Source organism: Panthera onca, chromosome B3 (genome assembly GCF_046562875.1).
Source record: "Panthera onca isolate mPanOnc1 chromosome B3, mPanOnc1 haplotype 2, whole genome shotgun sequence".
In the NCBI taxonomy this organism is placed as follows: domain Eukaryota; kingdom Metazoa; phylum Chordata; class Mammalia; order Carnivora; family Felidae; genus Panthera; species Panthera onca.
In genome coordinates this window covers 13,863,645-13,875,157 of record NC_138344.1, presented here as the reverse complement: position 1 = coordinate 13,875,157, position 11,513 = coordinate 13,863,645, and the positions used below count along the sequence as shown (strand labels likewise).

The following is an 11,513-nucleotide window of genomic DNA, read 5'->3' as shown; positions in this document are numbered from 1 at the left end:
GTCTATAGACTTGCCTTATGTGGACACATCACATAAATGGGTTCGTTTAACATGTGGTCTTTTGGGGCGCCTGGGTGGCTCAGTCGGTTAAGCGTTTGACTTCGGCTCCGGTCATGATCTCGTGGTTTGTGGGTTCGAGCCCCGCGTCGGGCTCTGTGCTGACAGCTCGGAGCCTGGAGCCTGCTTCGGATTCTGTGTCTCCCTCTCTCTCTGCCCCTCCCCGGCTCACATGCTGTCTCTCTCTCAAAAATAAATAAATATTAAAAAAATTTTTTTTTTAAATTAAATATGGTCTTTTGTACAGAACTTCTTCCAGTTAGCATGTTTTCAAGGTCCATCCGTAAGTGTTACAACACATGTCAGCACTTCTCACTCCTTTTGACTGCCAAATAATATTTCATTGTATGGAGATGCCTCAGTTTGTCCTCCTTATTCGCCAGTTGATAGTCATTTAGGTTGTTCTCATTTGGGGCTATTGCATATAATGTTGTACAGTACTTATAATTATCATTATTTTTAAAGCTTATTTATTTATTTTTAGAGAGAGAGGCTGCAGGGGAGAGGCAGAGGGAGCGAGGAGGAGGGAGCGAATCCCAAGAGGGCTCCACACAGGTAGCGCAGAGCCCAAAGCGGTGTTCCAAGTCGTGAATCGGAAGATCGTGACCCGAGCTGAAACGAAGAGTCAGACGCTTCACTGACTAGGCCACCCGGGTGCCCCCGTCCTTCTTACTTCTAACGAAGCATTTAGAAACTTGTTACCTTCATCTCCTCTTAAGGCTGCCACCAGTAACTACCTGCTTTGTTGTCAGCGTGGGCCTCCCACCCAGCAAATGTCTACCATAGAGTGGATGCTGCGAATGTATTGGTTAAATGAATGAATGATAATTTACTCCGTGTTGATTTCCAAAACTCTCTTAAGGATCCCAGAGCAATTCAGAGGATTGTGGAAGATGGGAGAAGAGTGACATTCTCATTTTTGGATCCCATCAGCTCTGGGCGACATCATCTTCCAAATCGGCCTCCCCTTCTCCTGGTTGTACCAATTCTAGAAATACGAGTCTGGGTTGGATGGAGCCCACATTCCCTCAGGGTAGTTTCCAGTCCATCTCTGACTCCAGAAAGGCTTGGAGCCTTGCAAAACTTATGGAATGTTATTGTACATTTATCTGGAGCTCAGGAGGAGAATCTTTGGAGGCTATAGGGAATGTCTTCCGTATAGAACACATGATGGGGAAACTGCACCTGAAAAGCAAAATAAGGAACAGTTCTTAGATAGGAGTGTGCATGAATCTTGCCAGACCTGGGATCCTGTTTTAGGCTCGAGCCCAAGCAGCTTAATTCATCATCTAGCGGGCAGGATTAAGCAAACTCTGTTCCTCCGGCCCGGGCTAGGGAGACTTGACTCCCAGAAACAAAGAGTTCCCAGCAAACAAAATGGTTCTGTACCACCTGACATAGGCAGAAACTAGCCACTGCTGCAAGGAGCGATGTATCTGTTTAATTGAAACAAGGATATTCTAAACATCCCGCAAGCATGCCCTGGCTGTTAACTTCTGTAAAGAACTGCATTGCCTCTTTATGAAACCATTAAATAAAATTAGAGAATCTGTGAACTGACTATTGGAAGCTACAAGTCCGCAGAGAGAGCTGTGGTGATTGTATCCCGTTCCTCAGGGAAGAAAAGTTCCAAGAAAAAGAGGCTGAGGAAAGCAGGCGAAATACCTGGGGCCTTCGAGAAGCCCAAATTAGGCACATGAGGCCAATGGAGCAGAGGCTGTGAAGGGTCTAGGGTCTCGATAGCCAAGAGGCTCGGAGAGGGAGGGTTGAGCAATTTTCCTCCCATGTGGACAGAATGAACAGATTTTCAGTTTTACTCAATAATTGAAGCCAAACGCTAAGAAGAATGTGGCAAATAAATAGATAACCCTGACTCAAACCTTCTATATTGGAAGATAATAAGACAAAGCGGTCTCAAACAATGCAAATGAACTGGGTTTTGAAAGGGTCATTGGAGGGGCCCCTGGGTGGTGGTTGGGCATCCGACTTTTGATTTTGGCACAGGTCACGGTCTCATGGTTTGGGAGATCAAACCCTGCATCAGGCTCTGTGCCGACAGCTCATAGCCTGCTTGGGATTCTCCCTCTCTCTCTCTCTCTCTCAAAAATAAAAAAATAAACATAAAAAAAGAAAGAAAGAAAGGGTAATTGGAAAAGCTTTTGATGGGTGGGTCTTGTAGCAAGGTGTTAGCTGGGAAGCTGTCTGTATAAACAGGGCAAGCACAAGAATGAAGAACAACAGAGAAGCTTCTAGAATTAAAGGTAACAGTAAGATGATTTCCCATGGGCTCAGGTTTTCGGGGGCCACCAGAAGGACATTAAGTGTCCAGGGATGAGCCAGCTAGAAATTCTTGGGAAATATCGGGTGCTTACTTAGCATTTGTCACAGCAGGAACCAAAAGCGAGTGAGAGAGGACCTTGAAAAAAGAGGTCTAGGGAAGAATCCAGTTGAAGGAGAGAATAGAATTGTTGGGGCCGGTGAGTTCGATTGTGGAAAAAAGAATTCCGACCACGAAGCAAAGAGGGGCTGGGCTGATGGCCAGAAAGCTGCGAGCAAACCCAAAAAGTTCTATAACTTTTATTCATTCAGTTAGTTATTCATTTAGTTAGTTCTGTAATTGAATGAATGATGTTACCAGACTTTACGAATACATTTGGAGCCCGCAGGACCCAAAGCACCTTTTCTTTTGGAGGTTCTGTCATCACGCTTTTTTACAGACTAAGACTCAGCACCCACAAAGTATGCTCACTGCCTGCCAGCTCCTAATATACACAGTTTCTTCCTCCACATTTTCCAACTCCCCTACCTCTTCAGTCCTTTCCGGTCTTCTCCTCCAAGGGAGAGAACGTCTAGGAACTTTGGTTTAAAATGTCGTATGTGTTGCAGCCCTCACCCCTGTGAAGTCATGGAAAAAAAGATAAAAATGCACACACTCACTGACAGACAACTTGTACCAAACTTGAGAACAAGTCTCCCTAATTGGAAGGGTGGCCAGAAAAGGCAAAGCAATCCGTCACCCATGCAATGCCATCAGAACGTAAGTTGAAACATTCTTTCTTTTTCCTTTCCTTCCCCCTCCGAATCCCCCACACCCACCGCCTCCCATGAGATCCACCATTTAGGCTCGCTAGCAATAAGATATGCAGCTACAGATTTTTTTAAGGCTCTCAGAATTCAGTTCCTCCCTTCTGTTTCTTGCTGATTCATACTTAACGTTTTAGCATAGACAGGCATTCTCTATCTTCCAGAAACCGATAAGGATACGCAAGTGTTGAATACGAGTAATGAAGGGCTACTGAGCCCAAGGTGGAGGATGGCCATAGGGAGTTGCATTGTGGGAGGTGTGATACCTACGAGAGGAGTCCTTTAAAGGAGTTCTGTAGTCTCTCTATGTGTTGGAGAAACCACATACAGGCAGTAAGATTAGGACCAGCTCTTAATTTTTGCCTAACGGTGTCACTGGTATTAAATACGGTCAAACCTCGGATTGCAAGTGACTTGTTCTGCGGGCGTTCCGCAAGACAAGCAAACACTTCTCATCGGTGTCACCCCGGTAAACGAGTGACGTCGTGCGATAGGAGTCGTATCTGACGCCGAACGTCAGGCGGGCACAACTGAGCCAATGGTTCTTCAAATACAAGATACACAAATGCTTTGGATTACAAGCCTGTTTCTGGAGTGAATTACGCTCCCAAAACAGGGTTATTGGGCAATTGGGGTAAGGCAGTTGGGCATGAAACAGACACCAGCTGAAGCTCTTAGAAGAGATTTTCGGTCAGCTCCCAAGTGGACTCCGAGTGGTGCTCAGAGGGCTGCACTTAGCACTAGGTCTGGACGGCCGACACTTGGGTTAAGCACGGGTACGGAGAGGAAACGGCACCAACTGTAACTCGAAGGACCAAGAATATTTTTCTACCAAAGTGATAACTAAATAGCATGTAGTCTATTTCCAGAACCAAAAGAAAAAAAAAAAAAATCTGAGGAACAGTTTTTGATTTGACTGGTAACATGCAAGAAGACGGGTGTAGGGAAACTCACACTCCTCCAGTGTGCCCCTCCTTTAGTCTCACCCCGGTATTGCATTAAAACATTATTTTTTAATGTTTATTTATTTTTGAGAGAGAGAGAGAGACAGAGCGTGAGTGGGGGAGGAGCAGAGAGAGAGAGGGAGACACAGAATCCGAAGCAGGCTCCAGGCTCTGAGCTGTCAGCACAGAGCCCGAGGCGGGGCTCGAACCCACGAACCGTGAGATCGTGACCTGAGCCGAAGTCGGACGCTTAAGCGACTGAGCCACCCAGGGGCCCCTGCATTAAAACATTTTTCATGCTCAGCTATGTAGGGTTTTCCCCACCCCAAGCAATTCTCTGCGACACCTGCTGTATGTCCTACGACGTAACTAAATCAGAATTGATTGAGGTACTGTCTACCTGGAGAGGATGTGAGATCCCACAGGTGAAGGGCTCCATCCCAGGAGACTACCTCCCTCACCCCCCGCTTTGGGTACCATTTGAAAGTCCAGGTTATCACCTATGATTCCCACTGACCGGCTAGAAATCAAAGGTTCCGTGAACCCCTCCTTGGGTTCGATTTATTGACTAGAGAGCTTCACAAAACTCAGGAAAGCAGTGTGCTTACTGTTTACCGGTTTATTATGAAAAGATATGAAAAAGAATACATCCTCCCTTCCCGGCAACCATCCTCATGGGTTTCCAGCAACCTCGAAGGGGCAATTCCAAGAAAAAGGCCTAGTGGGTATCTGTAAACTTCCAGTGATGGGGATAATTTGCCGACAGCAGACTGAGCAGCGGGTTTCCAAAGATTTCCATATCCTGAATCTACAAACTTGTAAATAATGGCATTTTTTATATGGCAAAATGGCACCTTGCAAATGTGACTGAGGTTCTTGAGATCAGATTATCCTGGATATCCAATGTAATCCAAAGGGTCCCTATAAGAGGGAGACCCAAGGGTCAGACTTCAGAAAGGGATGAGATCAGAGTGTTGTGGGGTCCTGAGTCAAGGAATGGAGGTGGTTTCCAGAAGCTGGAGAAAGCAAGGAAACAGATTTTCTCCCCAGAGCCTCCAGAAGCAACCCAGCCCAGCCAATCAGTATTAGGCTTCTGACCTCCAAAACTGTAAGATAATCAACGTGTTGTTTTAAGCCACTAGATTCATTACAGCAGCAGCGGGAAACGACTACATGTCTTAAGGAGTGTTCCCGGAAATCATACCATGTATTCTGACATCCGTGGAGATGGAAACTGTGTGAGAGAAATTAAGCCAACTCATGAAGAAATTTCCAACTTTGTGCCCTTGAGCCTTGCATAATATCATAACTGTGATGTTACATACCAGTTACACAAAGTAGCCCAAGAAGGGAACTTCCCCGGGCACCTGGGTGGCTCAATCGGTTAAGTTTCTGACTTTTGGTTTTGGCTCACATCATGATCTCACTGTTCCTGAGATCGAGCCCTACATTGGGCTCTGTGCTGACAGCTTGGAGCCTGCTTTGGATTCTCTCTCTCTCTCACTCTTTCTCTCTCTCTCTCTCTCACCCTTCCCCACTCGTGCTCTCTCTCTCTCTCTCTCTTTCTCAAAATAAATAAACATTAAAAAAATTATGGAATTGCTACACTAGAGCAAAAATGGATAGTAGCAATGGGCAGAAAATCATATTGAGAAAAGAAAACACAAAAACTTCGTTAGTCCTAGCAGGAACAAACTTCAGACACTGAAGCACTCAACGGAAAATAAAGTAAGAATGTAGTAGGTAATGATAGTAAAATGGAAATTTATAAGAGTCTTGGAGGAAGAAAACAGAGCTGGAACAGAAACAACATTCCAAAACAAAGCTTTACGGAGTTATTATAAAGACTAAGATATGCATATCAAATAGTTTCATAGCAATATAAGCAACTTTAGTGAAAAAAAAAAAGAGGCTGGCAGGATAATGAAATTGTGCGCATCCATATCATATAAGCACAGGAGAATAAAAAGAAAATACAATTTTAAAAAATTAATGGTAAAATAATAGCAAACAGGCTGACCTCAGACTTACCTGCCGAAAATGCCAAATGCACTAGAAAAACATCTACTCGGTCCGATGGGGATTAGACTGTGACTCACTATATCGTTACTAACCAATATTCCTCTACTAGGGAAAGGCTGCATAGGTACACTTGCAAATAATATGAAAATTGATCATCCATATATCAGGCTTTTGGAAAACAAATTCACACTTAGGTCCTGGCCAAACTGAGAGATGAATCAAAATGAGAAAATCAGGAGTGCGAATTTCATGGCATTACACAGCCCCATCTCTGCTTTTGCAAATGGTATTCTGATTTTGGAAACACAAATTAGGAAACCAGTTCAGAGGATGATTATGTGTTGAGAAGCGTATCCTGCCACCGGAGGCAAGTATGGTCCTGTGTTGCTGTCTTCAGCTGTTCCTCTGGAAGACTCTTTCCTGGACCCAGGGAACGAGTGCTGCGTGGTATAACTCGGTTACTTGCGTTTGACTGTGACTTCGAACAATAACCTGATGTTTCAGCCCTGTTGCAGATGACCCCTTTTGAGGACATGACGAAGCGCCATGAACTATCCTCTCCTATCTTTGCTTCCTAGAACCGGAGATATGCACAACAGCAAAAAATGGTAATCATTTAATTTCCAAGGCTATCACCAAATGAGGGTTCTTTTGCATCATCAAAACTCATATTGAATAACCTGAGCTGATTTTTCTCTTTAATTGGGCAAAGGATCGCACTAATCCTAAGAGTAGCAGGTACTATTCTCTCATGAAGCCTCGTTTTTTCCCCCAGGGTTTTAGTTATTAAAAACCAAATTTTGGCTGTGGTGTTTCATATAGGTTGCTTTTTGTATGTATACCCACCTATAGGAAACACGCCATGCAGAAAATAGAGTCCATTTTTGGTCATTTTTCTTTCTCTCTTCAGTTTGTGAATTCACTCCCCTCTCTTCTCTCTCTACTCACATCAGCCGACTTCTCCACAGGGAAATGATATGAATTACCCAGTAATAATCTTTCCATATGTCTTCAAGCACATACATTCTTATACAGATATAATCCTATGATCCCCTATCCGTGGGTATAGAGGGTGTGTGTGTGTGTGTGTGTGTGTGCATGCACGTGCCTGCATGTGACTACTTGTTTTTCCAAAATGAACTTTACTTCCTACACAAGGATTTCCTACTCAGCAATTTTTCATGGAATCCCTTCCGAGTCATCTGATATGGCTCTGTTTCTTTTTCTTTTTAGTGGTTCCATTATAGCCCGTGCAATGGAGGTACTGAGCTTGAGTCTTTCTTGGTTTTTTTTGTCTTGTTTCCTTCTCTTGCCTTCCTTCCTTCCCTCCTTCCCTCCCTCCTTCCCTTCCTTCCTTCCTTCCTTCCTTCCTTCCTTCCTTCCTTCCCTCCCTCCTTCCTTCTTCTTTCTTTCTTTCTTTTGTTCTTTCTTTCATTCTTTCTTTCTCTTTTCTTCTTTCTTTCTTTCTCTTTCTTCTTTCCGTCCTTCTTTTTTCTTTCTTTCTTTCTCTCTTTTCTTCTTTCTTTCTTTCTTCTTTCCTTCTTTCTTTCTTTCTTTCTTTCTTTCTTTCTCTTTTCTTCTTTCTTTCTCTTTCTTCTTTCCTTCCTTCTTTTTTTTCTTTCTCTCTCTCTCTTTTCTTCTTTCTTTCTTTCTTTCTTCTTTCTTTCCTTCCTTCTTTCTTTCTTTCTTTCTTTCTTTCATTCTTTCTCTTTTCTTCTTTCTTTCTCTTTCTTTCTTCTTTCCTTCCTTCTTTTTTCTTTCTTTCTTTCTTTCTTTCTTTCTTTCTTTCTTTCTTTCTCTTTTCTTCTTTCCTTCCTTCTTCTTTCTTCCTTTCTTTCTCTCTCTTCTTTCTTTCTTTCTTCTCTCTTTCTTTTTCTTCCTTCCTTCCTCTCTCTTCCTTCCTTCTTTCCTTCCTGCCTGCCTTCTTGCCTGTCTTTCTGGCTATGAAGAGTGCCATAGCTAACAACCCTGTAGATGATCCACATAGTACCTAGAGGAGGACACCTTTTATTTTAGGGGGTGGATTTCTGACAGTGGGCTTGCTGGGTGAAAGACACATGCACTTTTAACTAAAGAGATGCTATCAGACTGCTCTTCTAAAACACAAACAGTCGTGACATTTTTATAGGCCATGTGTGAGCGTACTCTTTTGCACACATTCATGCCATCGCTAGGTGACACAGGCTTGTCTTTCCATTTTGTCAGCATGATGAATATAAAATGGTACTTCGCTATTTCGCCATCTTCATTGTCCTGCCACCAAGCGACTTGGACCGTCTTTTTATTTTGCAGGGGCCGTCTGGACTGGTTCCTCCAACGCCTTCTCGCAGCTCCTGCCCATTCTTCTGTTGGGCTGTTTGTCTCCATCTCGACAGTCTGTAAGAGCTGTTGATATGTATTAGCTATTAACTCATTTACTCTATTACCTTTATAATAAAAGGGAGCTTTATTTTAGAAAAAAGAGGCAGAAGATAAAAGGACCTGAAATTCATTCAAAGATGAAAATGCTTAAAACATTCTCTCTTGGAAAGATTTGCATTTTAATTGGTATGAAGCCTGAAAAGAAGGAAGATCCTAGAGATACTTCTAATCATCAGGGAAAGGGTATAAATCAAACCTCTCTGATGCTTGATTTGCACTTCCCTCATAGATATTTAATCTGCATGCACTATAGTATCTGGATACACGGTGATGCTGAAAGGCTGATGATGTGTTATGTCCAGAACAGACGTGGAAAAAAGGGCAAAAACAAGATTCCAAGGGGAGCAGTTTGCAGGGACTGAAACTTTCAGGTACCAGGTGACCGTAGTGGACCTTTTGTCTGTTTGCTTGTTTGTTGGCTCTAATTCCTTTGTTCTTTTCTAATTATTTTATTTGAGAGAGAGAGAGAGAGAGAGAGAGAGAGAGAGAGAGAGAATGAGCAGAAAAGGGGCAGAGGGAGTGAGAGAGAGAATCTTAAACAGGGTCCCTCCCTTAGCACGGAGCCTGGCGTGGGGTTCGATCCTATGACCCTGGGATTATGACCTGAGCCGAAATCAAGAGTCGGACCCTCAACCGACGAGCCACCCAGGCATCCCTGATTTCTTTTTATTGTGGTAAAAATAGAGATAGAATAAAAATTGTGAGTGTCTAGTTCAGTTCAGTGATATTAGGTATATTCATATTGTTGTGCACCCACTACCACCATCCATTTCCAGAACTTGCCCATCACCCCAAATGAAACTCCGTACCCATTAAACACTAATTCCCCATCTCCTCCTCCCCAGGCCCTGGCAACCAACGTTCCACTTTCAGTCTCCATCGGTTTTCCTACTTTGCATACTTTACATAAGTGGAATCACACGGTATTTGCCTTCCTGTGACTGGCTTGCTTCACTCAGCATAAAGGACCCCGAAGTTCATCGATGTTGTGGCATACGACAACACGTCCTTCCCAGTGAGGCGGAATGATTTTCGCGGTGTATATAGACCACATGTTGCTGATCCGTCCATCCACTGACGGGCCCTTGGGTCACTCCCACTTGATCGCCATTGCAGCGGCCATGCCATTTTCCATTCCTTCCAACAATGTACAAGGGTCTTGATTGCTCCCAATCCTTGTCAACGCTTTTTTTTTTCTTTTTTTCTTCAGTAGCCATCGTAACAGGTGGAAGTGACATCCTACTGTAGTTTTGATCTGCATTGTCCTAACGTTGAGAGACGTGGAGCATCTTTTCGTGTACTTCTTGTCTGTCTGTGTACCTTGGGGAGGACCTTTGTCTTGAGGCTGGCACAGGCTTGATCCCACAGAGGAAGCTGATATTCAGTCCTGGGCTCAAATTCCCAGAGCCGGAATAAGAGTGCTGATGTTTGCCTCGACTATTTAGAGGCCATGGAAATAGCCTGACATAGTGCAGCCCCCACCCCATAATTCCCCCAATGAAACAGACAATGACAACAGCAGCAGAGGTCCCTGGGGCACATGCCCTCATCAATTTCCCTATTACCTGGCCCCAGATCCCTGATGCGGGAACCACTGTAGGCTCCAGAACTTCCAGCTTGCATCATCTTGGGCAACCGCGACCCAGTACTCTTCTTACAAAACGGATCTTGACTTGTTTTTCTGTAAGATCAGGAAAATATCTCCAGGAGCTGTCCAGAGGATCGAGCACTGAATGCATATGAAGTCACTTTGAAATGTATTTGAAACATTATGGACATAGGACCGCTTTGGCAGCTTATCAGCGGAGGCCTGATTTCATTCTGCAAGCTGCTGAACCCCAGAGAGGAATTGTTAACCCCGCCCTTTTTTTGAGCGAGCATAAGAGGCGACTTGAGTTTGGCTCCTTAAATGTATCTGTATGGTATTAAAGACTCCCCTTCCGTAAAGGTGTCAGAGGGGAGAGGCTTAGCCGTGGTAGGATGTCCTAGTCAAAGGTAGGATTCATAAGATAAGGTGTTAAGCAGTGGAAGCCCCTCCCTCCTGTCCCCACCCAGGGTTTCAAAAAGCACAGGTGAGCTGCTGGTCAGTGAATGCGTGGCTGGGTGCTTGATGAGAGAGGTCCTTTACAGTTGAGGACCAAGGTCCTGAGGAGTCTCTGGGATGAGCAGGCAGACGCCTCGCCCCACCTGTTAACTATGGCCACATCCATCCCTCTGACTCCTCCTTCTGATAGCCAGGTACCTTTTGAGCCCAGAAACATTATTTCTGCCATTTACATCGTATCCCCCCCCCCCAAAAAAATTGGAAAATATAAGTAATAAAAGTGAAATCTGCTGGTTGGCAAAGTACGTCATGAATCACAGCGGTTCTCCGAAGCATTTGAGCCAAGAGGATATTTTGGTTTAAACAAGTAATGTAATTCCGGCCAAAATGGCTTCCAGATTGGAACTTCCAAAAAAATCGTCACGGTTCACCATGTCACTTGGCTGACACACACAGGGCGATCCCCCCTCCTGGGACGAAAGGAAATTTCGAGGAAAAATCAAAGTCAGCCTGTATATTTTATCACCGGAGGGCATGGGAAGAAGAGAGACAAAATAGGGATCGTTACAACGTTGTAATCTGTTAGTCATCCAAACACCTTTCTCTATGTTCTATAAATTCTTTTCCAGCTGCATAAACTGCACTAGACCCAAGGACGGCCTCCACGAGGAAAAAAAAAAAAAAAAGAAGAAGAAGAAACAAAACAAAACCAACCACATAATAGAACTGGGGACCACTTTAATGGTAAAGTGGTCATAAAGCAGCGTGCTGGAATTTCATCAATGTGACATCATTCCCGATGTGACATCGGAGAGCCCACCCTCAATTTCCCCTCCATCTATCTCTCACGCTCGCCTCCTTTCCTCTTAAAGAGATGATGAAGCTGCCCGTGCAGCACAGAAGGATAATAAAAACCTGTATCCCTTAAGCTGAATTCAGCC

At 44.1% G+C, this 11,513-nt stretch overlaps 1 long non-coding RNA gene across 1 annotated transcript; it reads left to right on the top strand.

The window, feature by feature from the left end:
* Positions 1-8,006: 8,006 nt before the first annotated feature.
* LOC144616728 (uncharacterized) lies at positions 8,007-10,814 on the top strand. The gene is made up of 2 exons (XR_013556424.2): positions 8,007-8,485; positions 9,374-10,814. It is a non-coding gene; the product is annotated as an uncharacterized LOC144616728 (long non-coding RNA).
* Positions 10,815-11,513: the final 699 nt, after the last annotated feature.